Raw genomic sequence first — 20,158 nt, forward strand, 5'->3', positions numbered from 1 at the left:
CCTCACACTGTCCACAGGAACACCATTCCTCTAATGTGGAGATAACTGCATTTGATGCATCATCAGTGATGTTTTCAAGTAATTCTTCCATATATTCAGGCTCAAATGCACATGAAACAATCCCAAGGTTATTTTCTTGTGCCATTCTTGTTTAGTTGTAACCATTTGCAGGTCAGTTTACAAAGGGGCTTGCTGACGTCACAGAGATGCTATCATGGCAGCCTCCATGCGCTTACAGGAGAATTAACACTGACCGTATAACTGAACCAAGTTTTATGGCTTTAGATGACATTATAAGATAAGATATATGGTGGGTGTATACAACATACTTTAGTTTATTTATTTCACTAAAACTATGTTATTCCTGACCTTTCCCTTTAATTTCAGTGACGTATATCTTATCAAACATTTTTAGAGAAATAAGGAGGATAAATCTGACATGTTTCATACCAATTGTTCGGCCGTTCTTGACACGCTGATTACTTCGTTTACCTAATCAAGATATAGGGCTTACGGCTGGTGTGACCGGTCGACAGGGGATACTTACTTCTCCTAGGCACCTGACCCCACCTCTGGTGTGTCCAGGGGTCCGTGTTTGCCCTACTATCTATTTTGTATTGTTTATAGGAGCTATTGATTGATCTTTACCTTTTCACAGGATAGATTCTTTATTCTAAATTAGGACGCTTTCGGGCATTACAAATACCATACATAATTAGTACACTTACATATAAGTACATGTACTCACAGATTGTGATTAAAATACAATTTACAGTATAGTATTTCATCATAACACTAGTTTGGTTTGATTAGCAATATGGAGGGTTGGATAAGTATAGTACTTCATGTGTGTAATAATGATCATAAAGGAAGTAGTACCACCATGCATCCTATTGCAACGCAGCAAAATTTGGTCATACTGTCTGATAGGGAGGAAATGAAAATAATCATAAAAATTCGATACCACGTGACGGTACAGGGCACTAATTATTACAATACATTAAAACTGTTATCAACATACATACATTGTACGTAAAAACAGTGATAGTGGATATATTCCTCACTCTCTCTTTTCATGTAATTAATTTTTTTTACGTAAATTTAAATGACTTGTCTAGATATTTCAAAGACAACAGAAAGCGGTTTTCAGTTAAAAATCCATAATAATTTGTTTTCATCGTCCAATTTAGCAAAGTTGCAACAGTGTTTTCGTATAAAATTCATCACATTTTCTCTGTATACAAAATGATTTGGACACTCAAGAAAGTACATGCTTCTCATCTTCCATAATGTCCTGTGAACATATTTTACAGAACCTTTGACCTCTAGATATGCCCATAGAGTCAATCCTTTATGTTTGTAAATTGTTTGCAAATGTACGAGAACTACATATTAAATTTCTCTGTTCAAATGAAAGGCAAAGTAAATATTGTTCAAGTCCATCTTAGCATGGGTAAATTCACACCATAGGAAATAATGAAATTGTTCAATTCTATATACATTTCATAATCACTTAATTTCAAAGATGATATACATGTATATTGAAGGTCCTTTGAAATGCATCATAATTTCATTTATATCACGTTAATGAAAAGACAAATACGGACATGATATTTCAAGCTGAAATTCTTCTTTTGGATTGTTGTAATCCGATATGCTATCACAGCAAATATGACAGTGACAGTAGCAGATCAAGCAATTTAATACCCTCAAGATTTATATCAGGAACGAAGAAATGGAAAAATTCGCACCATCTTTTCCTTTGAAGTTTTAAAACCTTTCCTGACTGTTATGATTGTGATCATTGTATTGCTATTTTCAAAATAAAGGAAGTTGCTAATGAATGATATTGCATTGCATTGATGTTTATGTTTGTGTACATAGACAAATTTCTTCTTCTCTGGAGTTGGTTTGGTCTTTGAAAATAGCATGGGTGAAATATGCGGGTTGAATCTAAACCTTCTAAGCTTACATCACTGATGCATGGGGCAAACAAGAACATGGAAGTTTTGTAGAATTCTCAATTAGTTAAAAGTATTTACCAGTGGCGAATCTAAGATTTGTTAAAAGGGGCCGAATAGACTGGGAACTCCGGAGTTTTGAGGCTTTTAAGGTTTCTTTTATGGGTTGTCCTAGCTATTCTTTATGCATAAAGAAATCAATAAACAACGACAAATAACTGATTTATGACCTAATGTATGTATATATGACCGTATGCCAATGCAGTTGCATAAATGAGAACATGTTCCATAGATTCTATTAAATGAAATTTTTCATAGGACCGTTTCATACAAGTATATTTGTAGCTGTTAGACAAATAACCTATGTTACGTACTTTTATTTTGATATGTCTAATGCAGGATTTTAATATTCCTCTTATACTTTTAATCCATTCTGACAATATATCAAGTTCTTTTTCATATTTAGCCCATCGCCTAGCATAATATTCCACTGAATTCATGACAAAGATCAACTTCTTCGCCAATTGAAAGACCGAGGTTGTCCGTACTTCGGATCGTTTAAAATACGTGATTTGAGGTCTTCATTTTCAACTATATCAAAATCACCAGCAATGACATGTCCAGCTGGATTGTAGTGGAAAGAAGACGAAGAACAAGAACACGTAGGTGGATTAAGTATAGGATGGTCTTTATCTAGGCACTGCACAAAATTGTTTACAATTATAAAGTTTGAGTGCAATAGTAGAAGTATAGCTGTAGGAAATACAGGGTGTAGATTTGAACTTGAAATATATTGGAATACAAGATTGAACTTTTTTTTATGACGCAGAATGTTGCTTAAGGGTCTGGTGGCATTGTTCGGAAGGAATACCATTCAAAACCCGCGGTGGTTGAAATAGCTTGTGATTGGTAACATCCATAACCAAAGAGTTCAATCTACAGCCAGGTGTTAAATAATCCAAGTGTAGAGCTTTCACTTCTTCAAATAACGTATTTAAAACTCTCAATAGAACAGAGTGAAATTTGAGGATAACGAACAGTGATCAATCTCATAACTCCTATCAGCAATAAAAAATACAGAGTTGGGCAAACACGGACCACTGGATATAAAAGAGTAAAGTTTTGTGCGAATATGATGTGGACCTAATTAATCTGTTCAAATATGTAAGGCAAACCTGAACCCATCATGACATCATGTGGGTCCTTGTTTGCCCAACTAATTTGCTTATGGGATTTATGAGATTGATCACTGTTCTTTATCTTCACTTTTCATATACTAGTAATTTTACCGAGACGATTACTTTTTGTTTATGCTGATCAAATATTACGATATGTTAACAAATTCTAATATATCTATTTACCAAAAAATGTAATTATTGAATAAATGTATGGAAAAAAATTCAACAGTTGCTTGACAAGAGCATAGACAATCGTCAATGACACAAGTATCACGAAACCTGGGGATCATGATTACGTTTTACATGTCAGTGAAATGAAATAATTTGAAAGCATATAAACAACCATGAATTACAAACATCAGACTCATTCCTTTACATGGGATGAAATGGTGACATATTTCAAGTAATCTAACAAAAGTTTGATCAGGATTATCTCGAAAATGTTTGCAAACACTGTCAATGTTTACTTTCTTTGTCCGAGTCTCCGTTGTTGCTATGATGTAGCCATTGTGGGCGGAGTTATCCTGCGGCTGTGGATCGGTGTTTTGTTTCCATTACATGTATTTATACCATACGAACATGTAGACATTTATTCTTTATCATCATGTGTTGTAATCTGATTTAGTTGTCATATTGAAAATTCAGGTGGCTTTTTTTTATATATTGATAATCATTAGCAAATGTAAATATATTGTGATTAAGAATATTCGTGAATATTAGCATTAATTGTTCATATAAATTAGATGTCTTTATTTTACGAGGAATAGTTAGAATTGTATAGTCAAATTAGATCGGGTTCGGGTTATTGGGGTCCTTCATTATATGTGTTAAAGACCCAACTTTAAGTTAGCACCCCCATATTGTTAGCCGTCTGTCAATCAAACATTTAACAATAGATCTCAGGTGGAGTGACATCTGCAGCTAGAGCTACCCCAGAGAGTTGTTTTGATAACAATAACAGCCAGTACCTACAGACATTCTTTAGATCTTGAGGAAGCCCTGTAGCATTGACCTGTCCACAACTACTATTTACTCTTAATTCACTTGTTTTTAAAAAGACCCCTGAGCAACGCAATTTTAATATAATTGTAATTTTCCTTCTTTATATACATGTATTATGAATTAAACAATCAAAAATCAAACAGTAATTTGCCCATTAATGTCTAAAACTTGTAACTTATTGAAATAATTTATATTATCAATTTATGATAGTTCTATATTTATAAAAGAAATTATTCATTGAGTTAATGACAGAGAGTAAACGAAAGAAAGAGGGGGTGGTGTAGACTCTGTGTCATCTAGCCATAGGGATACAACCATTATACAAACACCATGACCACAGTTCTAAACACTGCAGACGCCCCTGAGACCCTTCCTGTGTACATCAAAAGTATACACAGCACTCTGATCTCTTGCCCAGGTAAAAATAATGACCATAAATGAGCTCCGACCACATCCAGTGATCCGTGAAGAAACCGCACGCTATTATATTTGGGTCTTTAAACACCTCGGGATCAGCCTCCTTTCTGATGCTGACCTCATCGAGAGCAGTCAAAACCAATACGGGACTTTCGAGATACAGATCCACTCTGACGTTTATCACGCGTGGAACGTAATTTGTAGGGCATGACACTTCCGGATTACAATAACAACTAAGTAAACAAGCATGGAATACTTCATTTGCTATCAAATTACTGTATTAAAATGTTATTTTTCAAAGGGAGGAATCACTACAACCATTTATAAGAAAATGCATTTGATTAAATTATGTGTGTTGGCGAGGAAAACAAATCTAGGGAATATCTCCAGAGCATCGGTAAACCTTCACGCTTTCCATCCAAGGATACGCGACTAAATGCGTCTTTTTCCTTCCATCTAATTTACATCCAGGTACTAAGCACCAATAGTGACTTGAATCATCATCGTGGGACTGTGCATAGCTCTTTACGGACCATCTGCTAGCGAAACACCAGTTGTAATAATGTCAACTTTGCCCTACAATTGCTTACTATATCGTGACCGCGTGTATAAACGTCATGTCTAATCGATCGTTCCGGCACATCCCGAAAGTTCCGTATTTGAGAAGTATGTTTGCCTCTGTATTATGCCATCTGTCCATAACCTATTTGGATTTATGTTAATTAAATGACTATCTATTAACTTGTAAAACATTGGGTAATCATTATTTAAGGATAATTGTAGATTGCCTTGTTATGTTTGACCGCGTGCACAGTGACATCTTTCTCTCTCATTAGTTTCATGAAAATTAATTGTCAAATGTGACCTAGTTTCCAGGTATAATTAATCCTTCAAGAAGATGTAACACATAATTTGCTGATCCTCCTGTGCTTTAAATTGTTAATCAACTTAAATATTAACCTTCTAAAATAAAGTGTTATAATTTGTTAACACTATGTATATCCATTCGAAGTATTGATAATAATGTATTATTCTTGAAATATTTATTTGATAAACAGAGATCACTTTATCCGGCGTCAGTTTATTGAAAATAGATATTACCGGCAAACTAACAAATTCAACAAACGGGATGACTTTGAACAGCTTCTCCATCGTCAACTTCCTTTATAATAAAGTTACAATATGCCATTAGGCCAAGTAAAATTAATTAGTAGATTATCATTCAAACTTCACAAAAAAATGGGGCGGGTGGGAGGATTTTATTTTTTTATTTTTCGCCATGGTATTCTTGACCTCGAAAATGTCTTCTCTCATTGAGAAAAGGCTTTATAAATCATAATTACATGTTTATTTGGGTTTCTAAAAGGCAAAGTGAAACAAAGTACGTTTACGATACCGGACCGGACATAAAAATATCCGGAAATCGTAATTTTGAAAAATAAAAAAAATCGGGGCGGGGCGATTTTCGAGGGGCGGGCGGGAATGATAATCTAATAATTAATTGTACTTGGCCTTTTCACCTGTATATGGTGTCTATGCCTCTCACCTGATTCGATACGCACGGGGTTGTGCTGTGTATACACAAGGTCATTATTTTTTCAAATAGAGGTAGGCTACAGACAAAACAATTAATGTTACGGGAGTTTCGACAGTCTCGTTTTTAAAAAGTCAGCATTTCTCACATTTTATGGTTGTAATAAGGATCTAATTTACCAATACTATGGCATGTCAAACGTTGCAATATTTGATCTTTTTCATTTGTATTGTATAATTTTCCATTTGTATTTTATATTTTCCATTTGTATTATAAATCTTTCTATTTGTATTCTATATTTTCCATTTATATTGTATAATTTTCCATTTGCATTCTATATTTTCATTTGCATTGCATAGATTTTCATTTGTATTGTATAAATTTTCATTTATATTCTATATTTTCCATTTGTATTGTATAATTTTCATTTGTATTGTATCCCAGGGATTGTTTATTTTGATTTGTTACGAAGGATTTCATTAGTTAAAGTTGCTTTGAGAATTGTTTACTGATGTAGACGTGCTTAGCGCACAGGGCCTTACATGCGAACACCTGCCGCAACACAGGACTAGTTATTTTTAAAGATACGTAGCTAGCAATGGCGAATCCAGCCCCCCGAACATGATCTATTATTTTATAGAACTGTCCAGAAAAGCATGCACATTTTATTTAGTCAGAATTCAGTAGATTCAGTGGACTTAGATCCTTGGGTTTAACACCGAGTTTGGTTTGTTACAACTATTTTTGGATTAATCTTGAGTTCTCGTTTATTGAATTTGGTAATGCGCAAGATGTTGAAGAGGTCGAGTTCAGGAGCCACGTTTCGCAGGAATGTATCGTATTTCCTAATACACCATAAACAAAATATCATATTTGTAAAGGGAGGGGGGAGGGGGGCGGCGCAAGATTCGTCATTGCTAGCTACATACATGTATGTTCAATTAGTCCTATATGGAACCGGTCGCGGTAGTTCAGTGATATACCCATTGGTACGTAACCGTGAGGTCGCATGTTCCTTAATCAGGGGGCGAAGCCCTGATGGGGACCCAGAGGGCGAAGCCCCCGGAATCTCCTGGATCAAAACATATTTTTAGGGCTTAAATATGTGTCCTATTTAGTCATTTGTACTATTTTCTATAATTTTTGATAAGGTGAAATTAGTAAAATGACGCAAATATAAGGGTTTTTGGAAAAAATTCAGTTCTCCCAATAAAGTAATTCAAGAATTCAAAAGATATTGCCATTTATTTCTCCGGGAAAGGAAGATATTATCGCTTTTATCGTTTAGTACATTTTTCTAAACAAGATATATACATGTACTCGATTTACCATAAATTTGACAATTTTAGTAGGGGGGGGGGGGAAAGCTAAATCCGCCACTGGCACGTTAAAGAACCCCTACTAGCACTACGTCACTGTGCGCTGAGCATGGGAAGTCTATTTGTGGTACGTCACCGACCTACAGCTGGAGACGGCTAAATATAAGTGGGACCTAAACTAATGAAATCCTTCGTAACAAATCAAAATAAACAATCCCTAGGATACAATACAAATGAAAATTTTGCAATGCAAATGGAAATATAAAATGTAAACGAAAAAATCATATAATACATGTGGAAAATATAGAATACAAATGGTAAATTATACAATATGAATAGAAAATATAGATTACAAAAAAAAAAAAAAAATGACAATGCAAATAGAAATTATAGAATGCAAATGAAAAATTATACAATGCAAATGGAAAATATAGAATACAAATGGAAAATTATACAATACAAATGGAAAATATAGAATACAAATGGAAATTATACAATGCAAATGGAAAAGATCCAATATTGCAACGTTTGACATGCCATACAATACAACCTGCTGTTGGGTAAAATGCTGTCTTACACGTTTCATACGATTTGATGCTGTTCTCTACACAGTAGTTTTGACTATGAATTACTCCGTTTACCCGATCGAAATAATAATAATGATAATAAATTTATTTTGTAAAGCGTAGAATCCATATTGCTTTAAACGCTATTTGAATAACAATAAAATAAGTAAATCAAGTTGTATAATAAGAAATGACTAGTAGGTGAAGATAAGGAGTCCGATATGATTGCATAACATAGTAATCTTGACTTAGATTTCATCTGCACAGACTAGTTATAATAAATTGTAAACAGATGAGTCTTTAGTTTAGATTTAAAGATACAGAGACTAGCAGCAGTTCTGATATCATATGGTTGACCTTATAGGGCTCACGGCGGGTGTGACCGGTTGACAGCCGATGCTTACTCCTCCTAAGTACCTGATCCCACCTCTGGTATATCCATGAGTTCGTGTTTGCCTTACTCTTAATTTTGTACTTTTATGGATGCTATAAAATTGATAACTGTTATTTTCACCTCTTCGTACCAGTGCATTTATTGTATATCACAATTCATATATTGGTACTTTACGATTAAATGAAAGATTTAATATCATTCGAGCGCTTTAGAGATTATTTCGTACGCACACAAGATATTTTTGTCCTAAATATACCACCATATAAATCAAAATAATTTAATTTAAATTTCTCGAATGAGTCATCATTCCTTATGCAGGAAATTTGATTCGCGTATTGCAGATCAGATCAAAATTCAACAAATTCTCTTCTTTTTTTTCAGTTTTCACACAGGGATGATTAAATTTAGCACTATTAATTGTGATTTATTAAGGCTCGGCGATATAGATATTTGGCGGGGGAAACTTGTCTAATTAAATCCCCTCCTATATCCGCGAACTATGAAGAAGGTTATACAAAAAGTGTAAATGCTTGGTGCATTTAAAGTTCCGATCAAATGCATCATCTACGCTTTTTTGCATTACCTTTAATGGGCTACTTGAAACGGCATTGCCTGCTGGAGTGTATGCTTTAAAAAACACCTGCAGTTCACTATCACGTCAATCAAAGAGAAATTAATGTGATTGTGATATCTACATATGCACCATGTCTTCTGTAGCAAACTGAACTAATGCATATGTTCAGTAACAGATTGTCATATAATAAAAAAAAAAAAACAGGCCTGGGGTGTTTATTGGAAACAACGTATAGCACACTTTTTATGTTTATAAACAAGGTTTACAATATTCCATGCATATGTTTTACTTTCGGTATTTCAAATATTTTCTCGTAAATTTTGACAAACATCCCCCTCCTAAAATATATCAGATTATTTGTTTCATGCTCAATATATTGATTTTATGTTTGTAGCAACAACAACAAAAACACTTGTGTTTGAACAACTATGAAATTTAGTATGTAAATCACTATGCTGATTCGTTCTGTTATTCTAATCATGTGCTCCAAAAGCTCATCTGCACACGAACGCTTTCCTCCACCTAGGTATATCACGCGCAGTCATAAAATGAAAAAAGGTGACGCCGAAGGGGCGTGATGCGTTGATTTTTATGAAGTATACATAGAAAATTATGTTTCGAGTAATAGGAAAAACACTCGATAGGTAGATTAATGACGTGGAAATAGATCGCAATTTCCATAATTTTTCATAACAGAATCATGTTTTATTAATAGTCACCGAAAACTGTCAATAAAATCCGATCCGAAAACTATAAATCAAATCGGATCCGAAAAGCATTTCCGATATCTGTTCAGAGTTTGTTTGTTTTTTTTATAACAAATGCGTAGTACCGAATTCACGGGGTGTATACATCTTCAATATACATGTAATTATGTATCGCTTCCGCCTTCTTTGACAATCTAGCATCTTAAGATCGATAAATCTGTTTTGGCTAATTGTATATATGCTAACATAGTTTGTTGAATGTGAAATTACGAATGGATAAGATGTTAAATCACCGAGAAAAGGGATACTCTCTTCTTTGATCAATGACAGCTTCGTGAAGACGCCTCTACCTCCACTCCAGTATCACTTTACACAGTTACGACATGTGCGTTGTCATTGATTATATAAGTTTTTGATACAGTGAAGATCTCCGCTGTTCTTTTTACGTGTATAAAAGCGTTTTCAGGTTAAATTTCTCATAAACCACCAGCAATATACTCATAAACCACCAGCAATATAAGTAAAGTTTTTGTTTTGATTTGTTTATTTTTTGGCTCATCTTTAACTACAGTTTTGCATGAAGCAGATGTGTTAGCTATCATTTTTTCATTAGTAGCGATAACATAATCAATTTTGACAAACAGAGAACATCGTTCAAAACGACGAGTCTTTCAATACTTCGTAAACCATTGTTTTCCAATATTCATGTAAAGTCTATTTGCATTTACACATTACCACTGAGTTTTTTCCCCAATAAGAAATATGTACAGGTAAAACAAAAGAAGCGAAATACAGATGAAAGGTCTAGAGGAAACTTGAGTGTAAAATATGCAAATTATCCTCGTGCTGTCGTCCTACCCGTACCTGCACATGATGCAGACAACCGAGTTTTAAAACTATTCCTTATAAACGTGCAATGTCAAATCGTCAATAAACTAGTATATTTTTTTCAGAATTGGGGAAATGGTAATTTTATGCATAGCTATGTCACAACTCGCCTCGTGGAATGCTGTGTAGAGCTGATTTAGAGATCCCTGGGATTGTAGCACAGGTAAGAGCTTGCAATAGATTCTGTCCAATAGATGGCGTGTTGTTGCCGTGTTCCTGGTTACATCCCTGGTGTGCAGATGGACAAGTAGATTGCGGAAGGTAAGTGTTCTACTCTCAGAAAATCTTTTTTCTTCATGGTTTTTTTTTTTTTTTCATGGTTTTAATTTTCCAAGATTATCAGTATTTCTTTTATTTTCAACAAATGGTAAATACATGTATAATTTCATTTGTTCATAATCTTTTAAAAAATCTCTTGTAGGATGTCAATTACTAAAAACTAATAATGCATTTTAAAAACTTTTAACCACACTTCATACATTCAATGTTGCCTATTAGAATAAATGCACAAATCAAGCGTTAATAAACGAGAATGGCCTCCTTGTTGAGAACTATTCGACCACCTAAATGAAACTTTTAGATATTAAAGAACTTTCCCCCGTCTTTTACTGGGATTATTGAGAATCGGCGACATACGCCAGTCAAGTTTACACTATATGTGCATGATGATACTGATTTGAAATCTGCGATACCCAACCTTCATACACCATACGGCTCCATGAGAATTCAAATGAAGGAATTATCGAAAAAAGGGGTTGGCATACACGCATATGATGAACTTTGATAGATACAACAACAAAAAACCAGCCAAACACTTTGTCGTACAGCGGCATATATATAATACAATACTAAGGGCGATGGGGGGAAAGTATCTTCATATTGATATGAACGTAAAGGGCTAGTCATTGGAAAATAATGAGGACGTTTATCACCATACAGGACAATTATAGCACTCTACATTTGATATGACGAAATGTGTAATCAATATTGCAATTGTATTTTCATATCTGTGGCAACGGCATAAATCATAAATAACGGTTTGGTTTGATGGACTTTTCTGTTGTGTAGGGCGATCTCAATAGACTATCGCATGCATTATATAGGTATAACATGAGTCATTTTCAATTAAGTTGAAATACAAAGTTGTAAATATATACACAACACGCATGAGAATGTGATTCAAGCTGAATGTTTTAAAAGAGTGACCGAATAGGAAACTTACTACACAGATTGTCATTTTCAGTAGGACACCAATAATAATGTCCTCAATGATGTCAACTTGGCAGTTCACGCTGGTTTTAATTAAATAGGATTAACTTGACCAGAATTAATTTTGCCCACAATATATCCGCATTGCGTTCGTACTGAGATGATCAAACTCACTACTTCTTGAGGTTGATTAACTTAACATTCCTAGACTTTGCAGATATGAAATACTGTACAAATATATCATATCTCAATGTTATGCTACGTATGCGAAGTTAGAAAAAACTTGAATGGTTTTAGCCAAAATTCAGCTTGGCATATTATGTGCTTTATAGTAGCAAGTGCAACTAAAACCACTAAAGGGCACTTGTTTCGCAATGGAGGGGGATAGGGGGTCGATTCCTGATTCCAGAGCATCCTCAACCCTAAAAAGTGAGCGCCCCTTTACCACATGTCCGGAATCAGCCGTCTTTCAAATATCATCTTACAATCAGGTCTCGTGTCGCGGTTGGCGTTCGCATGATAATGAATTCTCACTGCTACAGGCACTGGCTGTAGTGGCGGATTTAGATACAAACTTTAGCATTTCACCCAAGAAGGTGACGTGAAAGGCTCGATAGCGTCGAAAAACAAAAATGACCTAACCAAAACCAAATTTAAAAAAACCAAACCTGATTTAACTTGGATAAACTTTGTAAATGTGTGTACATGCATAGAGTGGCCCTAAGGGATAATGATAGTTTCTTAGCACCCACTCAGAACACTGTGGTGGAAGAGAGAAATCCCTCCGCCGTACGTCGGCGGACATCTGCTTGTCTTCAGTTCCGTGTGTCAAACCAAGAACGCAATTATATCAAGTCAAGGTCACCAGTAAAGGTTATTCGCAGTAAAGGATCGAATACACACCTTAGCGTTACACAATATTTCACGACTGCAACACAAATGATCAATGCCTCTCTTAAATAAGACAACATAATGTTATGAGCGACATATTTACTTTACTAGGGGATTTCTCACTTTGTAAAACGTTTCGTTATGATGCAACTCTGTAAGTAAATCTAAACAATGATGCCCATGGCTAGACCACACTTCTTTTATTAAGCACATATTTTTATCATTTCCGAATTCACTAATCGGCGCGACGCGAGTTATTTCCAATAATTATTTTTAAAGATGTTTACAGCTAAATTCGCATATTATTCAAAGTATAAGTACTTTGATTTTCAGGGAAATTACTTTTTACTTTATTGTATTTTTCCTTGCATACCAGTATCCGGATTATTTCTTTTTAACATAGAACGAAGATACTTGTACAGAAAAGTTGCCGGTTTATCTACAGAAAATGAACATATTAAAATGTGAAAGATTAGTATTTTTCTATGGATTAAGTGGATGTATAACGATGTATGTAGGAGGGGGTCGCACTATGAAGAATAGAATCTTTGAATAACTTAGAACAAATTATTACCTTTCTTTTATGGTCCTTGCATTGGAGACCGAGTCAGTCTTAATACTTAATGAAACTTGATAAAATCATAAATTTACTACTATTTGCATAAAAAATTAACAACAATGCTACGATTTCTGATATTAGATTTTCTAACGAGAATTTAGCGCTGACTGAAATGAATTTTAAATTGACATGCTGGAGCTCTCTCTCTCTCTCTCTCTCTCTCTCTCTCTCTCTCTCTGTGTGTGTGTGTGTATTTTTAAAATCAGAATGTAGATGCTCAGACATAATCGTCTAACAGATATTCGTGTTACACCTTTGAACTACCTACTTCCACAGTCCTTCACATCCGATTAGTGTATTTATCGCATGCGTTCCTCTGGCGATGATTACTGCGGTCAGTCATTTCAAGAACGCATTTTGAATTTATTACATGTCGAGACGTGCGGCAGTTCTATAAAGATAAAAACTTCTGACAATGGCGTTTTAAGACTACCATGAAAAATTACTTTTCTCATGGCTTTTCACAACGGTATCCTTCTCAGTACCATATCATTGACTTAGTTGGGGACAGATTTACGTCAATACTAGAGTTCAAAGCTGGTTTGAATTTATCCGCCATTGTTGGCAAATTTTGGAAAATACAACGTTTGATTAAAAGGAGGGCCAATTTACTATACAACAATTTAGGTAATGCTTTTTAAGGTAGCTGTACCATCATATGACTTAGCCTTATTATGGGTCCAAACTAGAAACACTTTTGATTTCCACTTACTATATAGTTTTATGTGAACAGTAATCAAGGAAAATGTACACGTTGCAACATTTTTAAAGATGTCAGACATTCATAAACAGAAGTATATATTAACATTAGAAAATCACACATCTTCGTGAAACAGTATGATAAAAATACATAAAAGCTGATTAAAATGGTAAAATTTTAATGTTAAACCAGCACATGAGTTCTTGTCGTTGTCAGCAATTTTAGATGTAGAGAATTGATAATTCATAGAATATATGTAGTGCATGTAAATAGTTTACTAAATTTTTAATTGTGCCCTGTGGATAAAATTCCCACGAAAGATATTTTCTATGATGCACAACTTTTAGTAAATCAAAGATTTTGCTTTAAAAAACCTATTACATCACACGAGGATGGGTTACCTTTTAAAGGTAGAATTTTGAATGCTAGAGAAGAACAAGCAGTGTTTTATGCAAGGTCTTTTCCCTAGTAGAGGTTCATCTTGCTCTCTTTAGTGAAATGATGCACTGATATTTTCTGTGCGATAAAAACTCTACCAAATATGGCTCTGTTTTAAAATCGAAACTATAGGTTTTTTCTTTCAGGTGTCCTAAAGCAAATTCTATATGAGCCCATTAGTCATGAATTGCATTGAAATTAAACTGCATTGAAATTTGTGTGAAGACGAGATTAGGGCATTTAATTCAATGTCTCTCCATTACAAACCAATGATACAGACGAAAATAGCGGGGCGGGGAGTAATGAGAATTTTAATATACCCCAACCCACCTTTTTTGCGATGAATATGATGATTAAAGCCTTCGTACTATAACATCTCTTTACTATATCCCTTTACAGAAATATATATTCAACGAACGAGGTAATTTGTAAAAATAATAGTTTCGAAAAAAAAAGTTTTATGGAAATGAAATCCGATTGTTTTCAAGATTTAATGTCAACAAAAATCATTGAAATAGGTCAGTAAAAGGTTTATATAGCAACGTGAATATCAAAACAAAATGCTGCAAAAGGTGTTTTTTTTTTTTAAATATAAATCCTACGAGTGCAGCTAAATGCGCGCGCATATTGATACATTCGCTTCACAGCCCATATGGTATAAGTTATAACATGTCATCTGTTGCTTCCAATCACCAAGATATTAACGTCCTCTTGGTGCCATTACTGCGGCGTTTAGACATGCCCATGTGGATATATCCCTGAAGTTTCTTTCTCTATCAAAAATAAATAAAGATATGAAATACATATGAATCCTGTTGCATATCATACACAGAATAATTCCATGACAATGTCCCACCTTAATGCCGGTACGTCGGTTCGAGTCCGTTATAGTCGAAACGTAGTCTGTCCGTTGCACCGGATAATAAAGGGTTATGAAAACTAAAACAAGGTCTTCACTCATCATAGACCAGATTTAATAAAGTAAATAGCAGAGTAGATAAATAAAAATGACTTCCGATTACATTAGAGAATTATTTTATGAACGAATTAAGAGGAATGTGATATTCTGAATGAAGAGTCCTGATTACATTGACGTAAAGAAAGCAACAGAGGATGATGATTGCGATTACGAGTCTGATTCATCACTGTCTAACATTTCTGAAGGAATCAAAATTAATTGTCGAACTTGCATTTTGATATATCCATCAGGGGATGCTTACTCCTCCTATGCACGTGATTCCACGTCTGGTGTGTCCAGGGGTCCGTGTTTACCCAACTATCTATTTTGTATTGGTTACTGTATAAGAGTTATGCGATTGATCACTGTTCGTTATCTTCACCTTTCATCCTAATAGTAAAGTTGCGTAATTCGTTACATTTTATGTAGACTCACCAGAAGGGCAAACGAATCTGGTACAGGACCAGTAATTTTGACTTTGCATGGTTTGCCGGTCCTGTGAACCTGTGAGTTAAAATGGTCACCTGTTAGCAATGCTATATAGTGGACTTCTAGAGCATTTGAAAGTGTAATAATCATCGAGTACACCTCACCGCATAACACAGGGTACGCATGCGTGAGCCTATAATGTACGGTACTACTGGCTAAGACATTAAACATCTAAATCTGTTCGTTTCCTATCCGTCATTGACTTTCATAGTATTTTTAAGGTGGCGTTGAATTCAATTTTAAATATAAGCAGATGGCTCAAGCATTCTTCATGGTTGTATGCAAACACGTACCTGCAATGATGACGGATCAGTAAATAGATTTGTCATCTTGTGGCAACTGGAAGTATTTCGAGCAACCTGTTACTCGTATGTTAAACAATGTATATTGAGACTGGGAATAGTTCATTTGCTATAAGCATTTCTTGATAAATAAAGTCTATGTGAATCATAAATTATAATTGTAACAGGTTTTTAGGCGATGGAAATAATTCCTGAATGGGTTCAGGGATATCCAGCAGCACAGTGAAGGATATGGCAACATGTATACGTACATTATGTACAGCCCTGATATACATGAACAATAACAATGATCTTATTATAGAATTATCAATTAGGAATCGACAATGTTACTTATATGAATGTAATTCCCATCAAGTGGGGATCCGGGTTAGAATAAGCCCTCAGCATCCCTTGCGTGTAGTAAGAGGCGACTATATGGGGCCGTGCTTCGGATAAGAACGCAAAACCAAGACCCCGTGTCACAGCAGGTATGGCATGATAAAGATACCTCCCTGCTCAAAGGCCGTAAGCGCCGAGCATAGGTCTAAATTTTGCAGCCCTTCACCGGCAATGGTGACGTCTCAAAATTTCAAAGGGAGACAACTCTTAAAGTGACATATACTGGCATATTCTTTGCAGCAAACTAGAACTAGGCGATGAATTCCATTTTCTGTTCAGTTGTACTTATTTCTTCATGACAGGTGCAGATTCTTGTCAAAACGCTTAACTGATTGTCGAAGTACTATTAGCTATAGTGAATTAATGAACTGTAAAGACAAATATACTATGATAGAACTTGTCAAATTTATCAAGTTAGTACTGTCCATATTTTCATGATATTACCTTCCTGTTGTGTTTCATTCAGTGTGTTCAACATTGTTGTTGTTGTTTGTTGTTGAGCTTTTAGTGAAATAAAAAAGTTTCAAAGTTTAATGAACAGATTTTCTCCCATAGTTATAAAAATACATTATCATTAAAAACTTAAATCATATATGTACCATTCTATGGGAAGAGTCTTCCACACACATGTACAGGGTATATATATCTATGTTAATTTGTGCATGGACTCTGTAATTTACATACAATGGTTTATCTAAGAATACTTATCTATTAATGTCACACTCAATTGTTCACTTTGAAGAAATTAATAAACTATTCTGATCATAAAACAAAGTGTAACTTGATAGATTCACTCTTGACAAATATTGACTATCGATCTATTGAATCAATAAGCTCAAAACAAAAATATCTTTTTTGTATCTCGCTTTTCTGTCAGTTAATCACGTGCAAAAGGAAGCTCATTAAATTTGCAAATGTATAGAATGGACATATCAGCTGACATTCACCAATAAGAATAATCAATAATGAGTTAAATGCTTATCAGAATATAAGAATAAGTCTTTAGTGAAATGTCTTACTTAAAAGTCTGCAAATATAGTCTTTCCTCTCTAAAAGCCAGACAAAGAGTGTTTAACTTTGGCGGTAAAACCAATGACTACAAGAATGCAACCAACCAAAAGCAACTTCACAGAACTCAATCAATGACGTTCAAGCCTTAATGTGATTACTACTAAATATTTACATTCACTGAATCTTTTCTCTTAGATTTCATTTGAAATTGACATGGCTTTCATCTGCGACAATGAATACATGTTTGTTGCGAACTAGGTCCATCCGGGTTTTAGTACCATCTGTTTGTGCAGTCCTTACCAAATATGGAGCGTCATAAAGGTCAAAGGGTGCCTTGCCTGTTCCATTTAATTTAACGAATGGGTCAACCATATGATATTTTAGTAATTAAATCTAGTTTGTATTTGAAAAAATACATAAAAATATAAATAACAAACTGTCATTCTTTGTTGGTTCATCGGATGATGAAAGAAGCAATCATTCCAATAAAAAAAATTACAAAATTACATAACACGCTTACACGGGTAATGTATTTTTTCTGCAATGCTAGCTACCTTCATCACCAGATGAACCAACAAAGAAAGGGCTAGAGAAAGAAAGGAGTGGATCTAAGTTTAAATTTTAACCATATACTTTTGTAAAGTATTAAATCTAAACAAAATTTACGTACATACGGGATTTATGAGATTGATCACTGTTCTTCACCTTTCATGTAGTAACCCATAATCACTCTATTACACAATCAGTATGCTTTCATACGTTACATTTCTTGAATTTGATAACATATTGTTCTGTGAGAATAAGACCCACACCTTTTAAGATGTGACAGGGGACTTTTTTTATCCTGTTTGATACCCCCCCCCCCTCCTCATGGAATGAAAAACAATGTTATCCCATTTTGAATTTACCGAGAGCTATTTTGTTACATTATTGTCTTATACCTAGTGTTCAATATTCGCCCACAGAAAATTATTACCATACAAGCGAAACTGAACTGTGGTGGAAGTTTTCAAGCACTATAAGTATACAATAACCAAACCCAGCTAAATGTCGTATATGGTGGTTATGTGTGTCGCCAAAAAATCTTCCATATTTGTTTCTTCTTCGTATGCTTTTTTTTCTAAACATGGACTTTGATGACAAGCTGGCAGCTCGACTTTGTGATAGACTTCAGCTTCTCCAGCGGTGATCCATTGTTGCCTGTATTTGGTTTTTGTATTAATTTTCTTAATTCCATACGCGCGAGCATGTTTTGTGTGCGATGAATTCTTAAACCAAGACAGATGCTGACAGATTATTTGATGTTGCAGGGGTTAACAATCTCGTTTAAAGTCAGGATTTCACAAATTTTGTGTTTGTTGTACATACCGGTTTTAAGTGAAAAATACAACTTGTCATGATGTCCGACGTATTTCATACTAATTGTTAGCTCGATCATTCCATTTACTTGATCAAATGCTAATGTGACCGACGAACAGGCATCTGATCCCACCTTTGTTGTTTCCAGGGGTCCGTGTTTGTATTCTTTATAGGATATATGATCACTGCTTGGTATCTCAGCCTATCTATTTAAAAATCACATGAACCTATTCACAAGGGAATTGGTTGCCACTGGACGATTCATTGAAATTAAAACACATGCTTTTGTGATTTTCAAATTATTCTCTCTATCTATTTCTCTCTCTCTCCAACAGCAATACGTGTTATTTTTCACTAATGAAATATTCAGACCTTCTTCATACCCACTCTACAAATCTTTCCTCATATATTATTTACAGAACAATACAATGAGAATTATATGGTACACATTGGGATTGTGCTAATTGTATTGTCCAACAATTTTGTTGCTGAGTTCATTGCGTTGGGCAAATTAAATTGGAAGTTCACTAAAACAGTATACAGTGTATTTTCTTCTTTCCGAGATCACATACAGTCTCCATGACTTCTGCAATGATATTGTTATTTATCATTGCAGAAGTCATGGAGACTGTATGTGATATTGGGTAAAGCTAATGGTTTGATTTGGATTTAGAATGGTTTTTCTTTCCAGCTCCAATTCTTTCTTGTTGGAATTCATATTTCCCCTCACTCGATGTCGTGTCTATTGACGTTCTAAAGAGACATTTCATCATCATCATTATCATCATCATCATAACCTTCCTCCTTAGAACTTTGAAAATGTTTCAAAACTATAATGCCAATTTTCTAATCACATGTTTATATATTTCAACTGATTCGATATGCAAGAGCTTGTTCTGGGTATAGTCAGTTTTTAAATCGAGGTAACCTACTGACAAACAAGTTGATGGTACAGGGATTTCAACAGTCTCGATTGAAGTCAGCATTTCGTAAATTCTATGGTCGTTATAACGATCTAGTTCGTCAATACAACCTCGCATTGGGTCAAATGGTGTCTGACGTGTTTCATACCCATTATTAGGCCGTTCTTGGCACACTGATTTTGACTACGGATAATTCCGTTTACCTGCTCAAGATTTAGGACTCATGGCAGGTGTGACCGGTTGACAGGGGATGCTTACTCCTCCTAGGCACCTGATCCCACCTCTGGTATATCCATGGGTCCGTGTTTACCCAACTCTCCATTTCTATTGCTTATAGGAGT

General features: G+C 34.7%; 1 protein-coding gene across 3 annotated transcripts in view; it reads left to right on the plus strand.

Moving 5' to 3' along the window:
- The first annotated feature begins 9,910 nt into the window (after positions 1-9,910).
- Positions 9,911-20,158, plus strand: part of LOC125669460 (uncharacterized) — a 29,730-nt gene continuing 19,482 nt past the window's right edge. The window contains exons 1-2 of one of the 3 annotated variants that reach the window (XM_048903969.2): positions 9,911-10,037; positions 10,606-10,703. The gene's annotated coding sequence lies outside the window, so the exon portion shown is untranslated. Of the gene's footprint in view, positions 10,038-10,090; positions 10,173-10,605; positions 10,802-20,158 lie in introns of those variants that run through there. The other 2 variants (XM_056163828.1, XM_048903968.2) reach the window with 2 other exon arrangements.

This window comes from Ostrea edulis, chromosome 4 (assembly GCF_947568905.1).
Source record: "Ostrea edulis chromosome 4, xbOstEdul1.1, whole genome shotgun sequence".
NCBI classification, from domain to species: domain Eukaryota; kingdom Metazoa; phylum Mollusca; class Bivalvia; order Ostreida; family Ostreidae; genus Ostrea; species Ostrea edulis.